The following is a 9419-nucleotide window of genomic DNA, read 5'->3' on the forward strand; positions in this document are numbered from 1 at the left end:
TGGAGCTGCTCCCTCCACATCATGCAGCAGCCAATTTTGTGAAAATGTGGGGCATATAACATTGCATGCTGGCCTACCCGTGGCAGGGGTGTTACAAGTGATATTGCACCATATGTGGCCTGTAAGGCAGATGACTGCCTGTGTGAAAACTCCGACTCATCAGTGTCTGGGGGGGGGGGGGGGGGGGGGGGAGAAAGCCCCTTGCCAAGAATATCTGGAATCACTAGCGGACAGTTGTGTGTATAAGGTGATGTGGCCATAGTGTCTCAATGGCTGTAACTGTTCAAGGTTGTTTTTACTTTGATAATGTTTTTGGAAAATATTGAAATTACCTTGAAGATATAATTTGTTGTTTGTTTTGGTGCTTATGTTTGCATTACCTTATTGAATAGCAGGGATCTTCTATTCCAGTCTACGAGGGTCACAATGGGTATCACCTAGATATATTTGCATATAGTGTAGCAAAATTATTCATTCAAGTGGCTCAGATTTAAAAAAAACAAAACTTCATAAGTGCAGCCAACCCTGCTGCCAGCCATATAAGTGCTTTTGAATATTGATCTTGCAAGTATTTTCCCCCTTGGTAGCTGGATACTGGTATGCCATGTATACATCTAGATGGGCTAAACTCTATAAAGGAAAAATGCCCCCAAGTTAAGCCTGTCTTACCAGAAACACTAATCCACTGTGGCTCATAGGAAGAAACTGGGTTTAAATGGTGTGAGGCTATTATGTAGAATTCCTCAAGACTGGAAATAAATAAAGCAATCAGTCAGTAGTATAAAACTGTCTTTGTACTGCTGCTTTGTTTGCAGAGTACTATAATGAGTTAACTTGTTGTCTTTTGAATTATGCTTTGCTTCAACAGAATTGTTGCTCTAAAGGAACCATGTGATAAAGACTTTTTAATTCTCTCTCTTGTTCTGAAGTTCCTAAGAAATGCAAGACTTAAAATCGCAGCTACTTTTCTTCCCCCACATTTAAACCCAGTTTCTCCCAAACAATGCATAGTGGATTAATCTTTCTGTCTGGATAGTCTTTAACTGAGGTATCATGGCCGTTTTGAATGATTCCACTCTTCTGTACAGAATTTCACCCCTTATACTGCAGTGCTTTCGTTTGTTTTAAAGCCCAAATCCAAACCTCTGTGTTTCTAGCATTAATTCTTAGTGGCCAAATTGTAGATTATTCCTCAAACTTTGCTAGATCTCTCCTCATGTTTTGCATATCTTCCAGGTGGCTACCCTGTTGCAGATTTTGGTATCATCTGCAATAATACAGACCTTTCCCAACAGGCCTTCTGCAATGTCCTTTACAAAAATGTTGAAAAAAACTGAACCAAGGACCAGTCTCTAAAGCACATCACTAGTAATGTCCTTTTCTATAGTAAATTTTGTTTTCCACTACTGTATATTGCCTCCCACTCAACCATTTTCTAACCCAATCAATCACTTTCATGTCTGTACCAAAGCTGCTCTGTTTGGTTGTAAGTTGCCTATGTGGAACAGTGACAAACACTTTGCTGAAATACACATACACCCGATCAAGTGCACTCCCTTTGATCCTCCACTGGTCATGCAGTTAAAAAAATTTATTATATTCATCTTGAGATGACCTACCTCTGGTAAAAACCATGTTTACTCAGATCCTGTGGTTCATTAGATTACAAACACTGCCCTTTTAATTTTATTAATTAAATCATTTCCCTTACATTCTGTACTCTATTGCAACAATAGATTTCAAAGCTCAGGAGTATCTCTCCAGTGTTGTCAGCATGCAACTGCTAGTCACCTGTTCAGAGTCATGGGGGCCTAGCTAATTATTTAACTCCCTTACACCTTAATTTCTTGTGCCATTTATAAGCTGCTATTAAAATTGTGTCCTAGCATTAGCAATGAAACAAACCCCTCTACCCTTCAGAAATTTACAATCATAAGCATTTATAACTCACGTAATCCCAACAATTTGATTCAAAGTGACTTTCAACTATTAGTAAGACGATATGGAAAAATGCAAATGTTCAAAAACTGAACAAAAGTGTTGTCCTAAATATTTCTGAAACAAAAATATTTAATTACGTGCAAAATAATAAGTTGGTTGTTTAACAAATTGAGGCAGCCTGATAAGAGAAAGAACACTTAATAACCTTCTTAATATCAAACACCCTTACAAGAGGGGAAAATGTAACAAAAAAATGATTCACAGAGAAGAAAGTTATCTTATTTGTTGGTATAGACACTAGCTGTTAAACCCCAAAAAAGTAAATTTCAGTTTTAACTTCTGCCTCCATGGCCAGGCTCTTTGCAGTACAGTGGTTCTCAACTTTGTGCAAAGAAGCTAGTCTATTTCAGGCAGTTCATAATGAATGTGTATTAGTTATATTTGCAAATGCCTAGCTGCTTCTTTTGTTCAGTGTTTTACCAATGTCTCATGCATATTTACCCTACATAACGTAAACAGCCTGACAAGGTATTGCCAAGTTCTGGATTGTGACTGCCTGGTATCGTGTTAATGGTGCCCAAGAAAACGGGCTCCTCATGGATTGGGTGGACTAAAAGGTTTTGTAATTGAATAGTCATTGCTGGGATAGTGAATGCTCTCTCTTGAGGGCTTCACACAGTTTGTTTTCAGCACGGCACAGTGAATATCTGTGACAATTTAGGTATCTGAACCAAGGGTATAGCTAATGTGTATAATTTGGCTGTCTCAGAAAACAGATCTGTTTGTAGTACTTAAGGATCACAATTCATTTTCAGAGTATCCATAATGCATGTATATGCTAATATTTTATACATGATCATGGTGGCTAGCCTCAATTTCAGCCCTGTTAGTTGAGGACCAGAATAGGAAGCATTACTGCAATACAGAATTCTGGTTATTGGACTTAACTTGTGTCTGATTATACTCTTATTCTTTTTACCCAGTTTAATTTTCACATTTATGTCTGGGTCCAAACAGCTCTATATCCTCAGTGGAAATTTGTCTGGCTGTTAAACCTCCTCTCCCCCCTCCCAACTGCACACACATTATAGAGATTCTTACTCTCATTATCATCCTAAAGGTGGCATAGAAAATGATAAAGACCTTAGAGAATCATGTGAAGTCTGGTACTGTAATATAGTTTCACTCTGTATGTGCATGCAAGCAATCCCAAGTCTTAGGATAACACATTGATTGCTACACATACATAGAGGAGCTCCAGAATCTCAACATAACATTGTGATTTGAATTCGTATTAAGAAGGCCCCTGTCCCTCTTTATCTGTCTTTTCTGTCACTTATATGTTACCCCCCCCCTTCTCAGTCGGAGTGCTTTAATAACCAGTTCATATTGCAATATAGCAGAACATGTTTAGTCAAAAACGTTTCTCTGAACATATTTTGCATTAAGTTGTTTACTAATTAATACAAAATAAAAATAAATCCATTGAATTTTGATGAAATAAAATGGGAGTGCCTGGTTATTACAGAAGCTACTGAAGGAAGGGCATAACTGCTCTGTGAGAAACAGAATTCATTAAAGGAAAATGCAACAGAACAAACAGGAGAGTGTATGCTGAAAGCAGATAGGGTTCACTGTTAAATCAAATACTAGTGCACACAATATAAAATGGTCTTATACAGCACCAATAACACTGAAAGGTACAGATTTGATGTACACTGTACTGAGAATATTGGAAATATTTTTATTCTTTAACTATTGTCCCTTCAAGTTTGTCATGATTATCCAGTGATTTAAAGGGCAAGCAGATAAACTGGGTCAGGCCAAGGGTCCATCTAGCCTAGGATCCTGTTTCTAACAGAGGCCAGTAAAGAATCAGAAGTAGCTGCCACTAAGGTCCATAGCTTAGATCATTCATTCCCTACATCATTTAGGTTGAGTGACACCTACTGACTTTGTTTAGTGCCTTGGAAGGAACCCTGGTTCATGGTCCCTGGAAATATAATATTAAATGTCAGCATTCAAAGACCTGTATAGTTCATCCAGTCTTCCCAACAGGGTTCCAGAATTGCACTCTCCAGGTTCCAATTCTTCATGGTCAAACCCTAGCATACTTTATCTCTCCCTGCCACTTTTGGGGCACAGACTGTAGAAGTCTGCCTGGCACCAGTCCTACTTCCTAACTGCTGGAGTTGTCACTGAAGTCCACGCTAGCCTTCATCCTGGCATGTCCTTGCCAATTATGAGATCCAGACCGTAGAAGTCTGCCCAACTTCTAGAGCTGCAGTCAAAGCTCACTCCATCTATGAGGCCATTTACGTTTTAATTGGATTCCATCCTTTTTTCTATATAGGGATCCTCTGTGGGACTTTCCTAGGTAAATGCAAAGGAAGGGTCATAGTTCCTGAGGCCCAGCCCTGGTTTTGGTTGAACTGAAACTACCAGCTCTGAAAAAAAACAAAGAATTCAGAAAACTAGTGGCCGAAGGAATTGACTATTTAAAATACTTTTTTATTTTTTTAGTGTCACTGTCTTGTTTTCCCCCCCGATGATAAAAGTTGAACTTTTTGGATGAGGGAACACTTACGTACTATTGTAACTCTCCTGAGGCTACAGTATGTAAGGAGAGAGAGGCTGTATTTCAGCCCAGGCCTCTTTACCTAGGATTTAGAAACTAGCAAGCTATTGCTACAGCGAAAGTGAATAAACATGGTCTTCCTGTTTTACATGTCAAATGAATTATGGTAGATGTGGGGAAATCATCTTTTCAGAAGCAAATGTGCTGTTTGCCTGCCAGCGGCTAAAGGAGTTTCTCGAAGACACAAATCTTGACATATATTTTAGGTAAGAATGACTGTATCAGCAAATTTAATCAGCCTTCCTGTCCTTTTCCCACTTCCTATACATTCACACACCCATCTTCCTTATACCTGGCTGTCACCAAATTGGGTGGGGTGGGAAGGGTTGCTGAGAACGGGGCTGTCAAAGAGGGGAGGGTTTACAGAAACTATTCAAATTCCAAAGTCCCAGAATGAGAGAAAATCCTTTCTGAATCAGGGTATTTCTTTTTATTTTTCTAAAAATTATAAAACGGTAACAAAGAGAACATTCATCTTCAACAAATCCTATTTAATGCATTTTAATAGTCCGGCATATCCATGAAAAGTTCATATTGATTACTAAAAGCAAACAGTGACACACAGCAGCACAGAGGGAAAGAAGTGCAATGCCAAGCTACAAAATCAATGAAAGTTTCATTTCACACCAATGTATGGGTAACACAGTTCTGATCAGCACACAGACAAAGGTATTTCCAGTAAAAGCCAATGTGGAGAGAGTTCATCTAGAGCAGCATACATCACTAACATTTTCTAGACTTAGATTAGGACATCCACAGTCTGATAAAGACAGGCTTTTATAAACTTCCAATATTAATTTTCTGAGGTTGGGAGTAATAATGAAAGTGCCTGGGAAGCTTGCAGGTGCTGTGAGGACAAAACCAGCAAAATTATTTTCAAAGGAGAAACATTCAGTAGAGTGTGCATCGATAAGAAAATATTCTAATCTACATATGTACTTAAAAATGATGATAGGAACAAAAGACAGAAAAATGGGAGATTATCACAAAAGCTCAAAAAGCATACAAATCTCCCAATATAATGCAAAGAACATGATGCCAACAGAAATTGGTTTTTATACAGCAATTTCTGTTGGCATCATTTGAATTTATCTATACTATAGGTGCTTTAGAAACTGATGCCAAACTGTTAAATGTTGAAAAGATTTGGAAGAAAATGTGAAAACAAGAGTGTGGAAAAGCATTGAATAAATGTGGACACTTCCTTTGCATTATATTGAGAGATTTGTTTGCTTTTTGAGTTTAAAAATTATAGGCACAGACAGTTGCACCTACCTCAGGGCCAAATGTAAAAGCCCATGCCTACACTACAGGTGCTATTTCTGCCACTTGTACTTGTCTTTACAAAATTGACAAAATAGGCACCCCCTTGTAAAATTTCTCTCTAAATCGGTGGGTTTTTTTTCATTGCAGTCTGGGTGCCATTGTCCCTGAATCCCCAGTACATAAGCTCACCCCACCTTTTCCTCAGACTTGCTGGTGGTATGCTTCCACAACAGGTATGGGGATGGGTATGGAGACATGATGGTGTAGGTTGACAGGGTGTCTGCAGCTTGGCTGGTGATGGTCTTGGCTCTCACGCTGAAGTCTTTTTAACACACTGGCCCCTAGTTGAAAAATAGTGAAGATGTTTACGTTATGTCTATCCCATATTTTTAGTATACCTCCTCTCTCTCAGCAAACCAAAGGCAATGTACAAATTCAACCTGTAAATGCTCAGTTTCAAAATGACAAGAGTACATGCCTGAAAAAAGGAAAAGGGGGGGGGGGTGTCATACTACCCCACCTGACTATAAAGGAGATGGTAAAAGCATAAACATGTACATCCTGATCAAAGGGGTGTTATATGTAAAATATCAGCAAAAACATAGACCCTTTAGCAGTTCTCGGAGTACTTTGGATCAAGCAATGGTAAGCTGATTTTTCTGACGTCCTTCTACTGTATGTTCCATTGAGGCACAAACAATTACTTGGACTCTAGTCAGGGAAGGAAAACTTATATTACTTCAGGTAAGCCAAATTCAATCCTTTAAGGGCCTGACTTACTAATAGCTTATTGATGCAGGATTTCAAAACTTTAGTAAATCAGGCCCTAGCTTCCATCATGGAGATTTAAAAAGAGAGAGAGAGAGATTTTGTGGCCCTATAGAAGGTAGGTGATTTATTGCAGGGAAAAATCTAAAAGTTTCTAGTACTGTAAGCAACAAACAATATATACAAAATGCTATATGTGTCATTAGAAATATGATTACAAAATTTCCAGTATAACTAGAAAAGTTTCAGATACACAGTTACTGAGCATTGTCCATTCTGGCTGCTTTATAGAATTTTGGATCTACTCACACATCCAAAAGGCACTTCAAAATAAGCCACCATCAAAATCTATAAACTATTCAATCAATAAGATTAATTGTTCTAGAGGAAAGATTTTGTCTGTGGACTGGTAGCCTTTGTTGGACCTCAAGGACCAAACAAACCTGCAGTTGCACAAACATTTCAACATACAGCATTTCAAAATAGAATCTCCCAAACCATAATTCGATCCTCAACATTACTACTACTACTACTACTACTACTATTTAGCATTTCTATAGCGCTACAAGGCATACGCAGCGCTGCACAAACATAGAAGAAAGACAGTCCCTGCTCAAAGAGCTTACAATCTAATTAGGTGACTTTCTTTGTGCCTTAGCATAAGATTAACCTACATAATAACAATTATCCCAGACACTTTCATTTCAATGTCCATATAGCAATACTATCTCCTAATACCCCAGTGCTTCACATTAAACATTTATCAAAAACAGGGATCTTCAGATTTTCAACTCTCCACCATCCAGGACCTTTGTCTCCATAACTTGGCGTTGCTTACATCCTCATTGATCAACCCGTGCAGAATTTTTTACTTTTTTCTTTCATTTTACTTTTTATATGCTTCTGAATGAGTCTATATCAAATGCTTCTTTATAAACATGAACTATAATTCAATTTAAAAACTTAGCTTTGTTACTGTAATTCAGCAGCATTTTTCCTCCCAAAGCAAACCTCCGCCAACATAGCCAGGTTTCGATCTCCTTCAGGGAAGAGACATGCGTCACAAAGTATATTTCTTCATACCACAATGAAAAGAAAAAACCTCTCTCATTCTCCTGCGGTCCTGTAAAGTTTGTCGGTTGCCGGCAGTGGCAGCATCAGCACCCCAGGCTGCCTTCAGCAGTTCAGCCAGCCCATGGGTCTTTCCCCCCTGCTGTATTCCACCCACAGGAAATTGCATCAGGGTATTATTTTTTTTTTTGGGGGGGGGGGGTCATCTTTAGGGGGGGGTGAGGGGGTCTGGTGTCCATTGAAGCACCAGGGATGGACGTCTTTGGGGTGCGCAGTGGGAGGTCTGGGGGTCCACTGGACCACCATGACTGTGATGGCCAGTGGACCCCAGACCTCCCCTGCTTGGCAGAACCCTAACACCAGCTCCGAGCTGGCATAGGGTTTGCCAAAGGAGGAGCACCCTTGTTTGACATGCTGCCCGCTGAGCATTGGGGAGGTCCTCATAAGCATGCATTTGCATAAATCATTTACACCTAGAGTAGGTAAGCTCCTTTTTTCACACCCTCGCTGGCTCTGAGCATTCGGCAGGAGCAAATGTGGGTGCTAGTCTGGCACTAATGGCCTCTAGCATCCGCATTTGCTTCTGAGTATCGGGGAGAGTTAGGTGCCATGCTTATAGAATAGCACGCAGCCAGATGTACACACGAATGTGAATGAATACCAATTAACTTAAATAATTGGTTAGCACCCAATTATTGATGGTTAAGGACTTGTTAATTAATTTGAATGCATCTTGGGTTCACAAATCTAGACACCATATATAGAATCCGGGGGATAGTGTGCGCACTTAACAACACTTGTTTCCAAACAACATTTTTTTTTTAAATCCCAAACACAAAAATGAAAAATGTCTGGATGCCATCCCCATAGGCCTCATGTTATTGGAATTTGTACTTAACCCTTAATGCAAACTCTGAGTTAGTAGCTGGTAATTGATAGTAAGACAAAAATCTTATTTTTAGAAGAACTTAGGAAGACTTTCTTATTTTTAGAAGAACCTGGGAGGTTAGTGGGAGAAGGAAAGTAAAGTAATGAGATGGATAGAACAAAAGGTAGGGCAATGACAGAATGCATCAGGAGGTCTGGTAGTTGGCTACAGGAATAAAATGGGGAGAGTATAAAACTTAAGTGCAATAAACCCAGTCATGCTTCTTATCCTTCTAGTTCTTCCTTCTCCTCTTGGAAAACTAGCAATTTGAGGTTTAAGTGTTGACACTGTTCACATTGGGCATCTGTTACAGGCCAACAGCAGGATGAATGACATTTGATTACATCACAATGTAGAATTTTGATGGTGAGGTTCCTTGGCATGTTCATGGATGGAATAAGGAAGTTACTTGACTCATGTGAAAGGCACCCATTTCCTGAGACTCCTGGGCACTCTACATTGTGTCTACAGGAACCAGCCTCACAGAGGCACCAACTAAAACGCCTGCTACAAGATACGGCAAGTTGTACATCCTCAGCTAGTCTGGTGAGTGTTTCCAGGGAAATGTGACTTCATCGTATTCTCCCTTTATCCAGCATGATAATTTGAAGTTGCTTTTCCGTTATAAAGTAATGTTTGGCTCAATTCATTTTAAAAATCACACCTCCTAAGTCCCAAAACAAAAGCTTCCAGCACTTAGCCTATATCGGCTTCTAGATACCACACAATTTCTTGACCGAACTTTAGTGTAAAACTAAACTCAGAATATCATGTTCTTAGTAACCAATCTAATTTGGAATGATGAGA

At 39.3% G+C, this 9419-nt stretch overlaps 1 long non-coding RNA gene across 2 annotated transcripts in view; it reads right to left on the reverse strand.

Moving 5' to 3' along the window:
* Positions 1-4994: 4994 nt before the first annotated feature.
* LOC115479752 overlaps positions 4995-9419 on the reverse strand; it is a 29256-nt gene continuing 24831 nt past the window's right edge. For both annotated transcript variants that reach the window (XR_003943751.1, XR_003943752.1), the window contains exon 2: positions 4995-6186. This is a non-coding gene — a long non-coding RNA (uncharacterized LOC115479752). The remainder of the gene's footprint in view (positions 6187-9419) is intronic.

This window comes from Microcaecilia unicolor, chromosome 11, assembly GCF_901765095.1.
Source record: "Microcaecilia unicolor chromosome 11, aMicUni1.1, whole genome shotgun sequence".
NCBI lineage: Eukaryota > Metazoa > Chordata > Amphibia > Gymnophiona > Siphonopidae > Microcaecilia > Microcaecilia unicolor.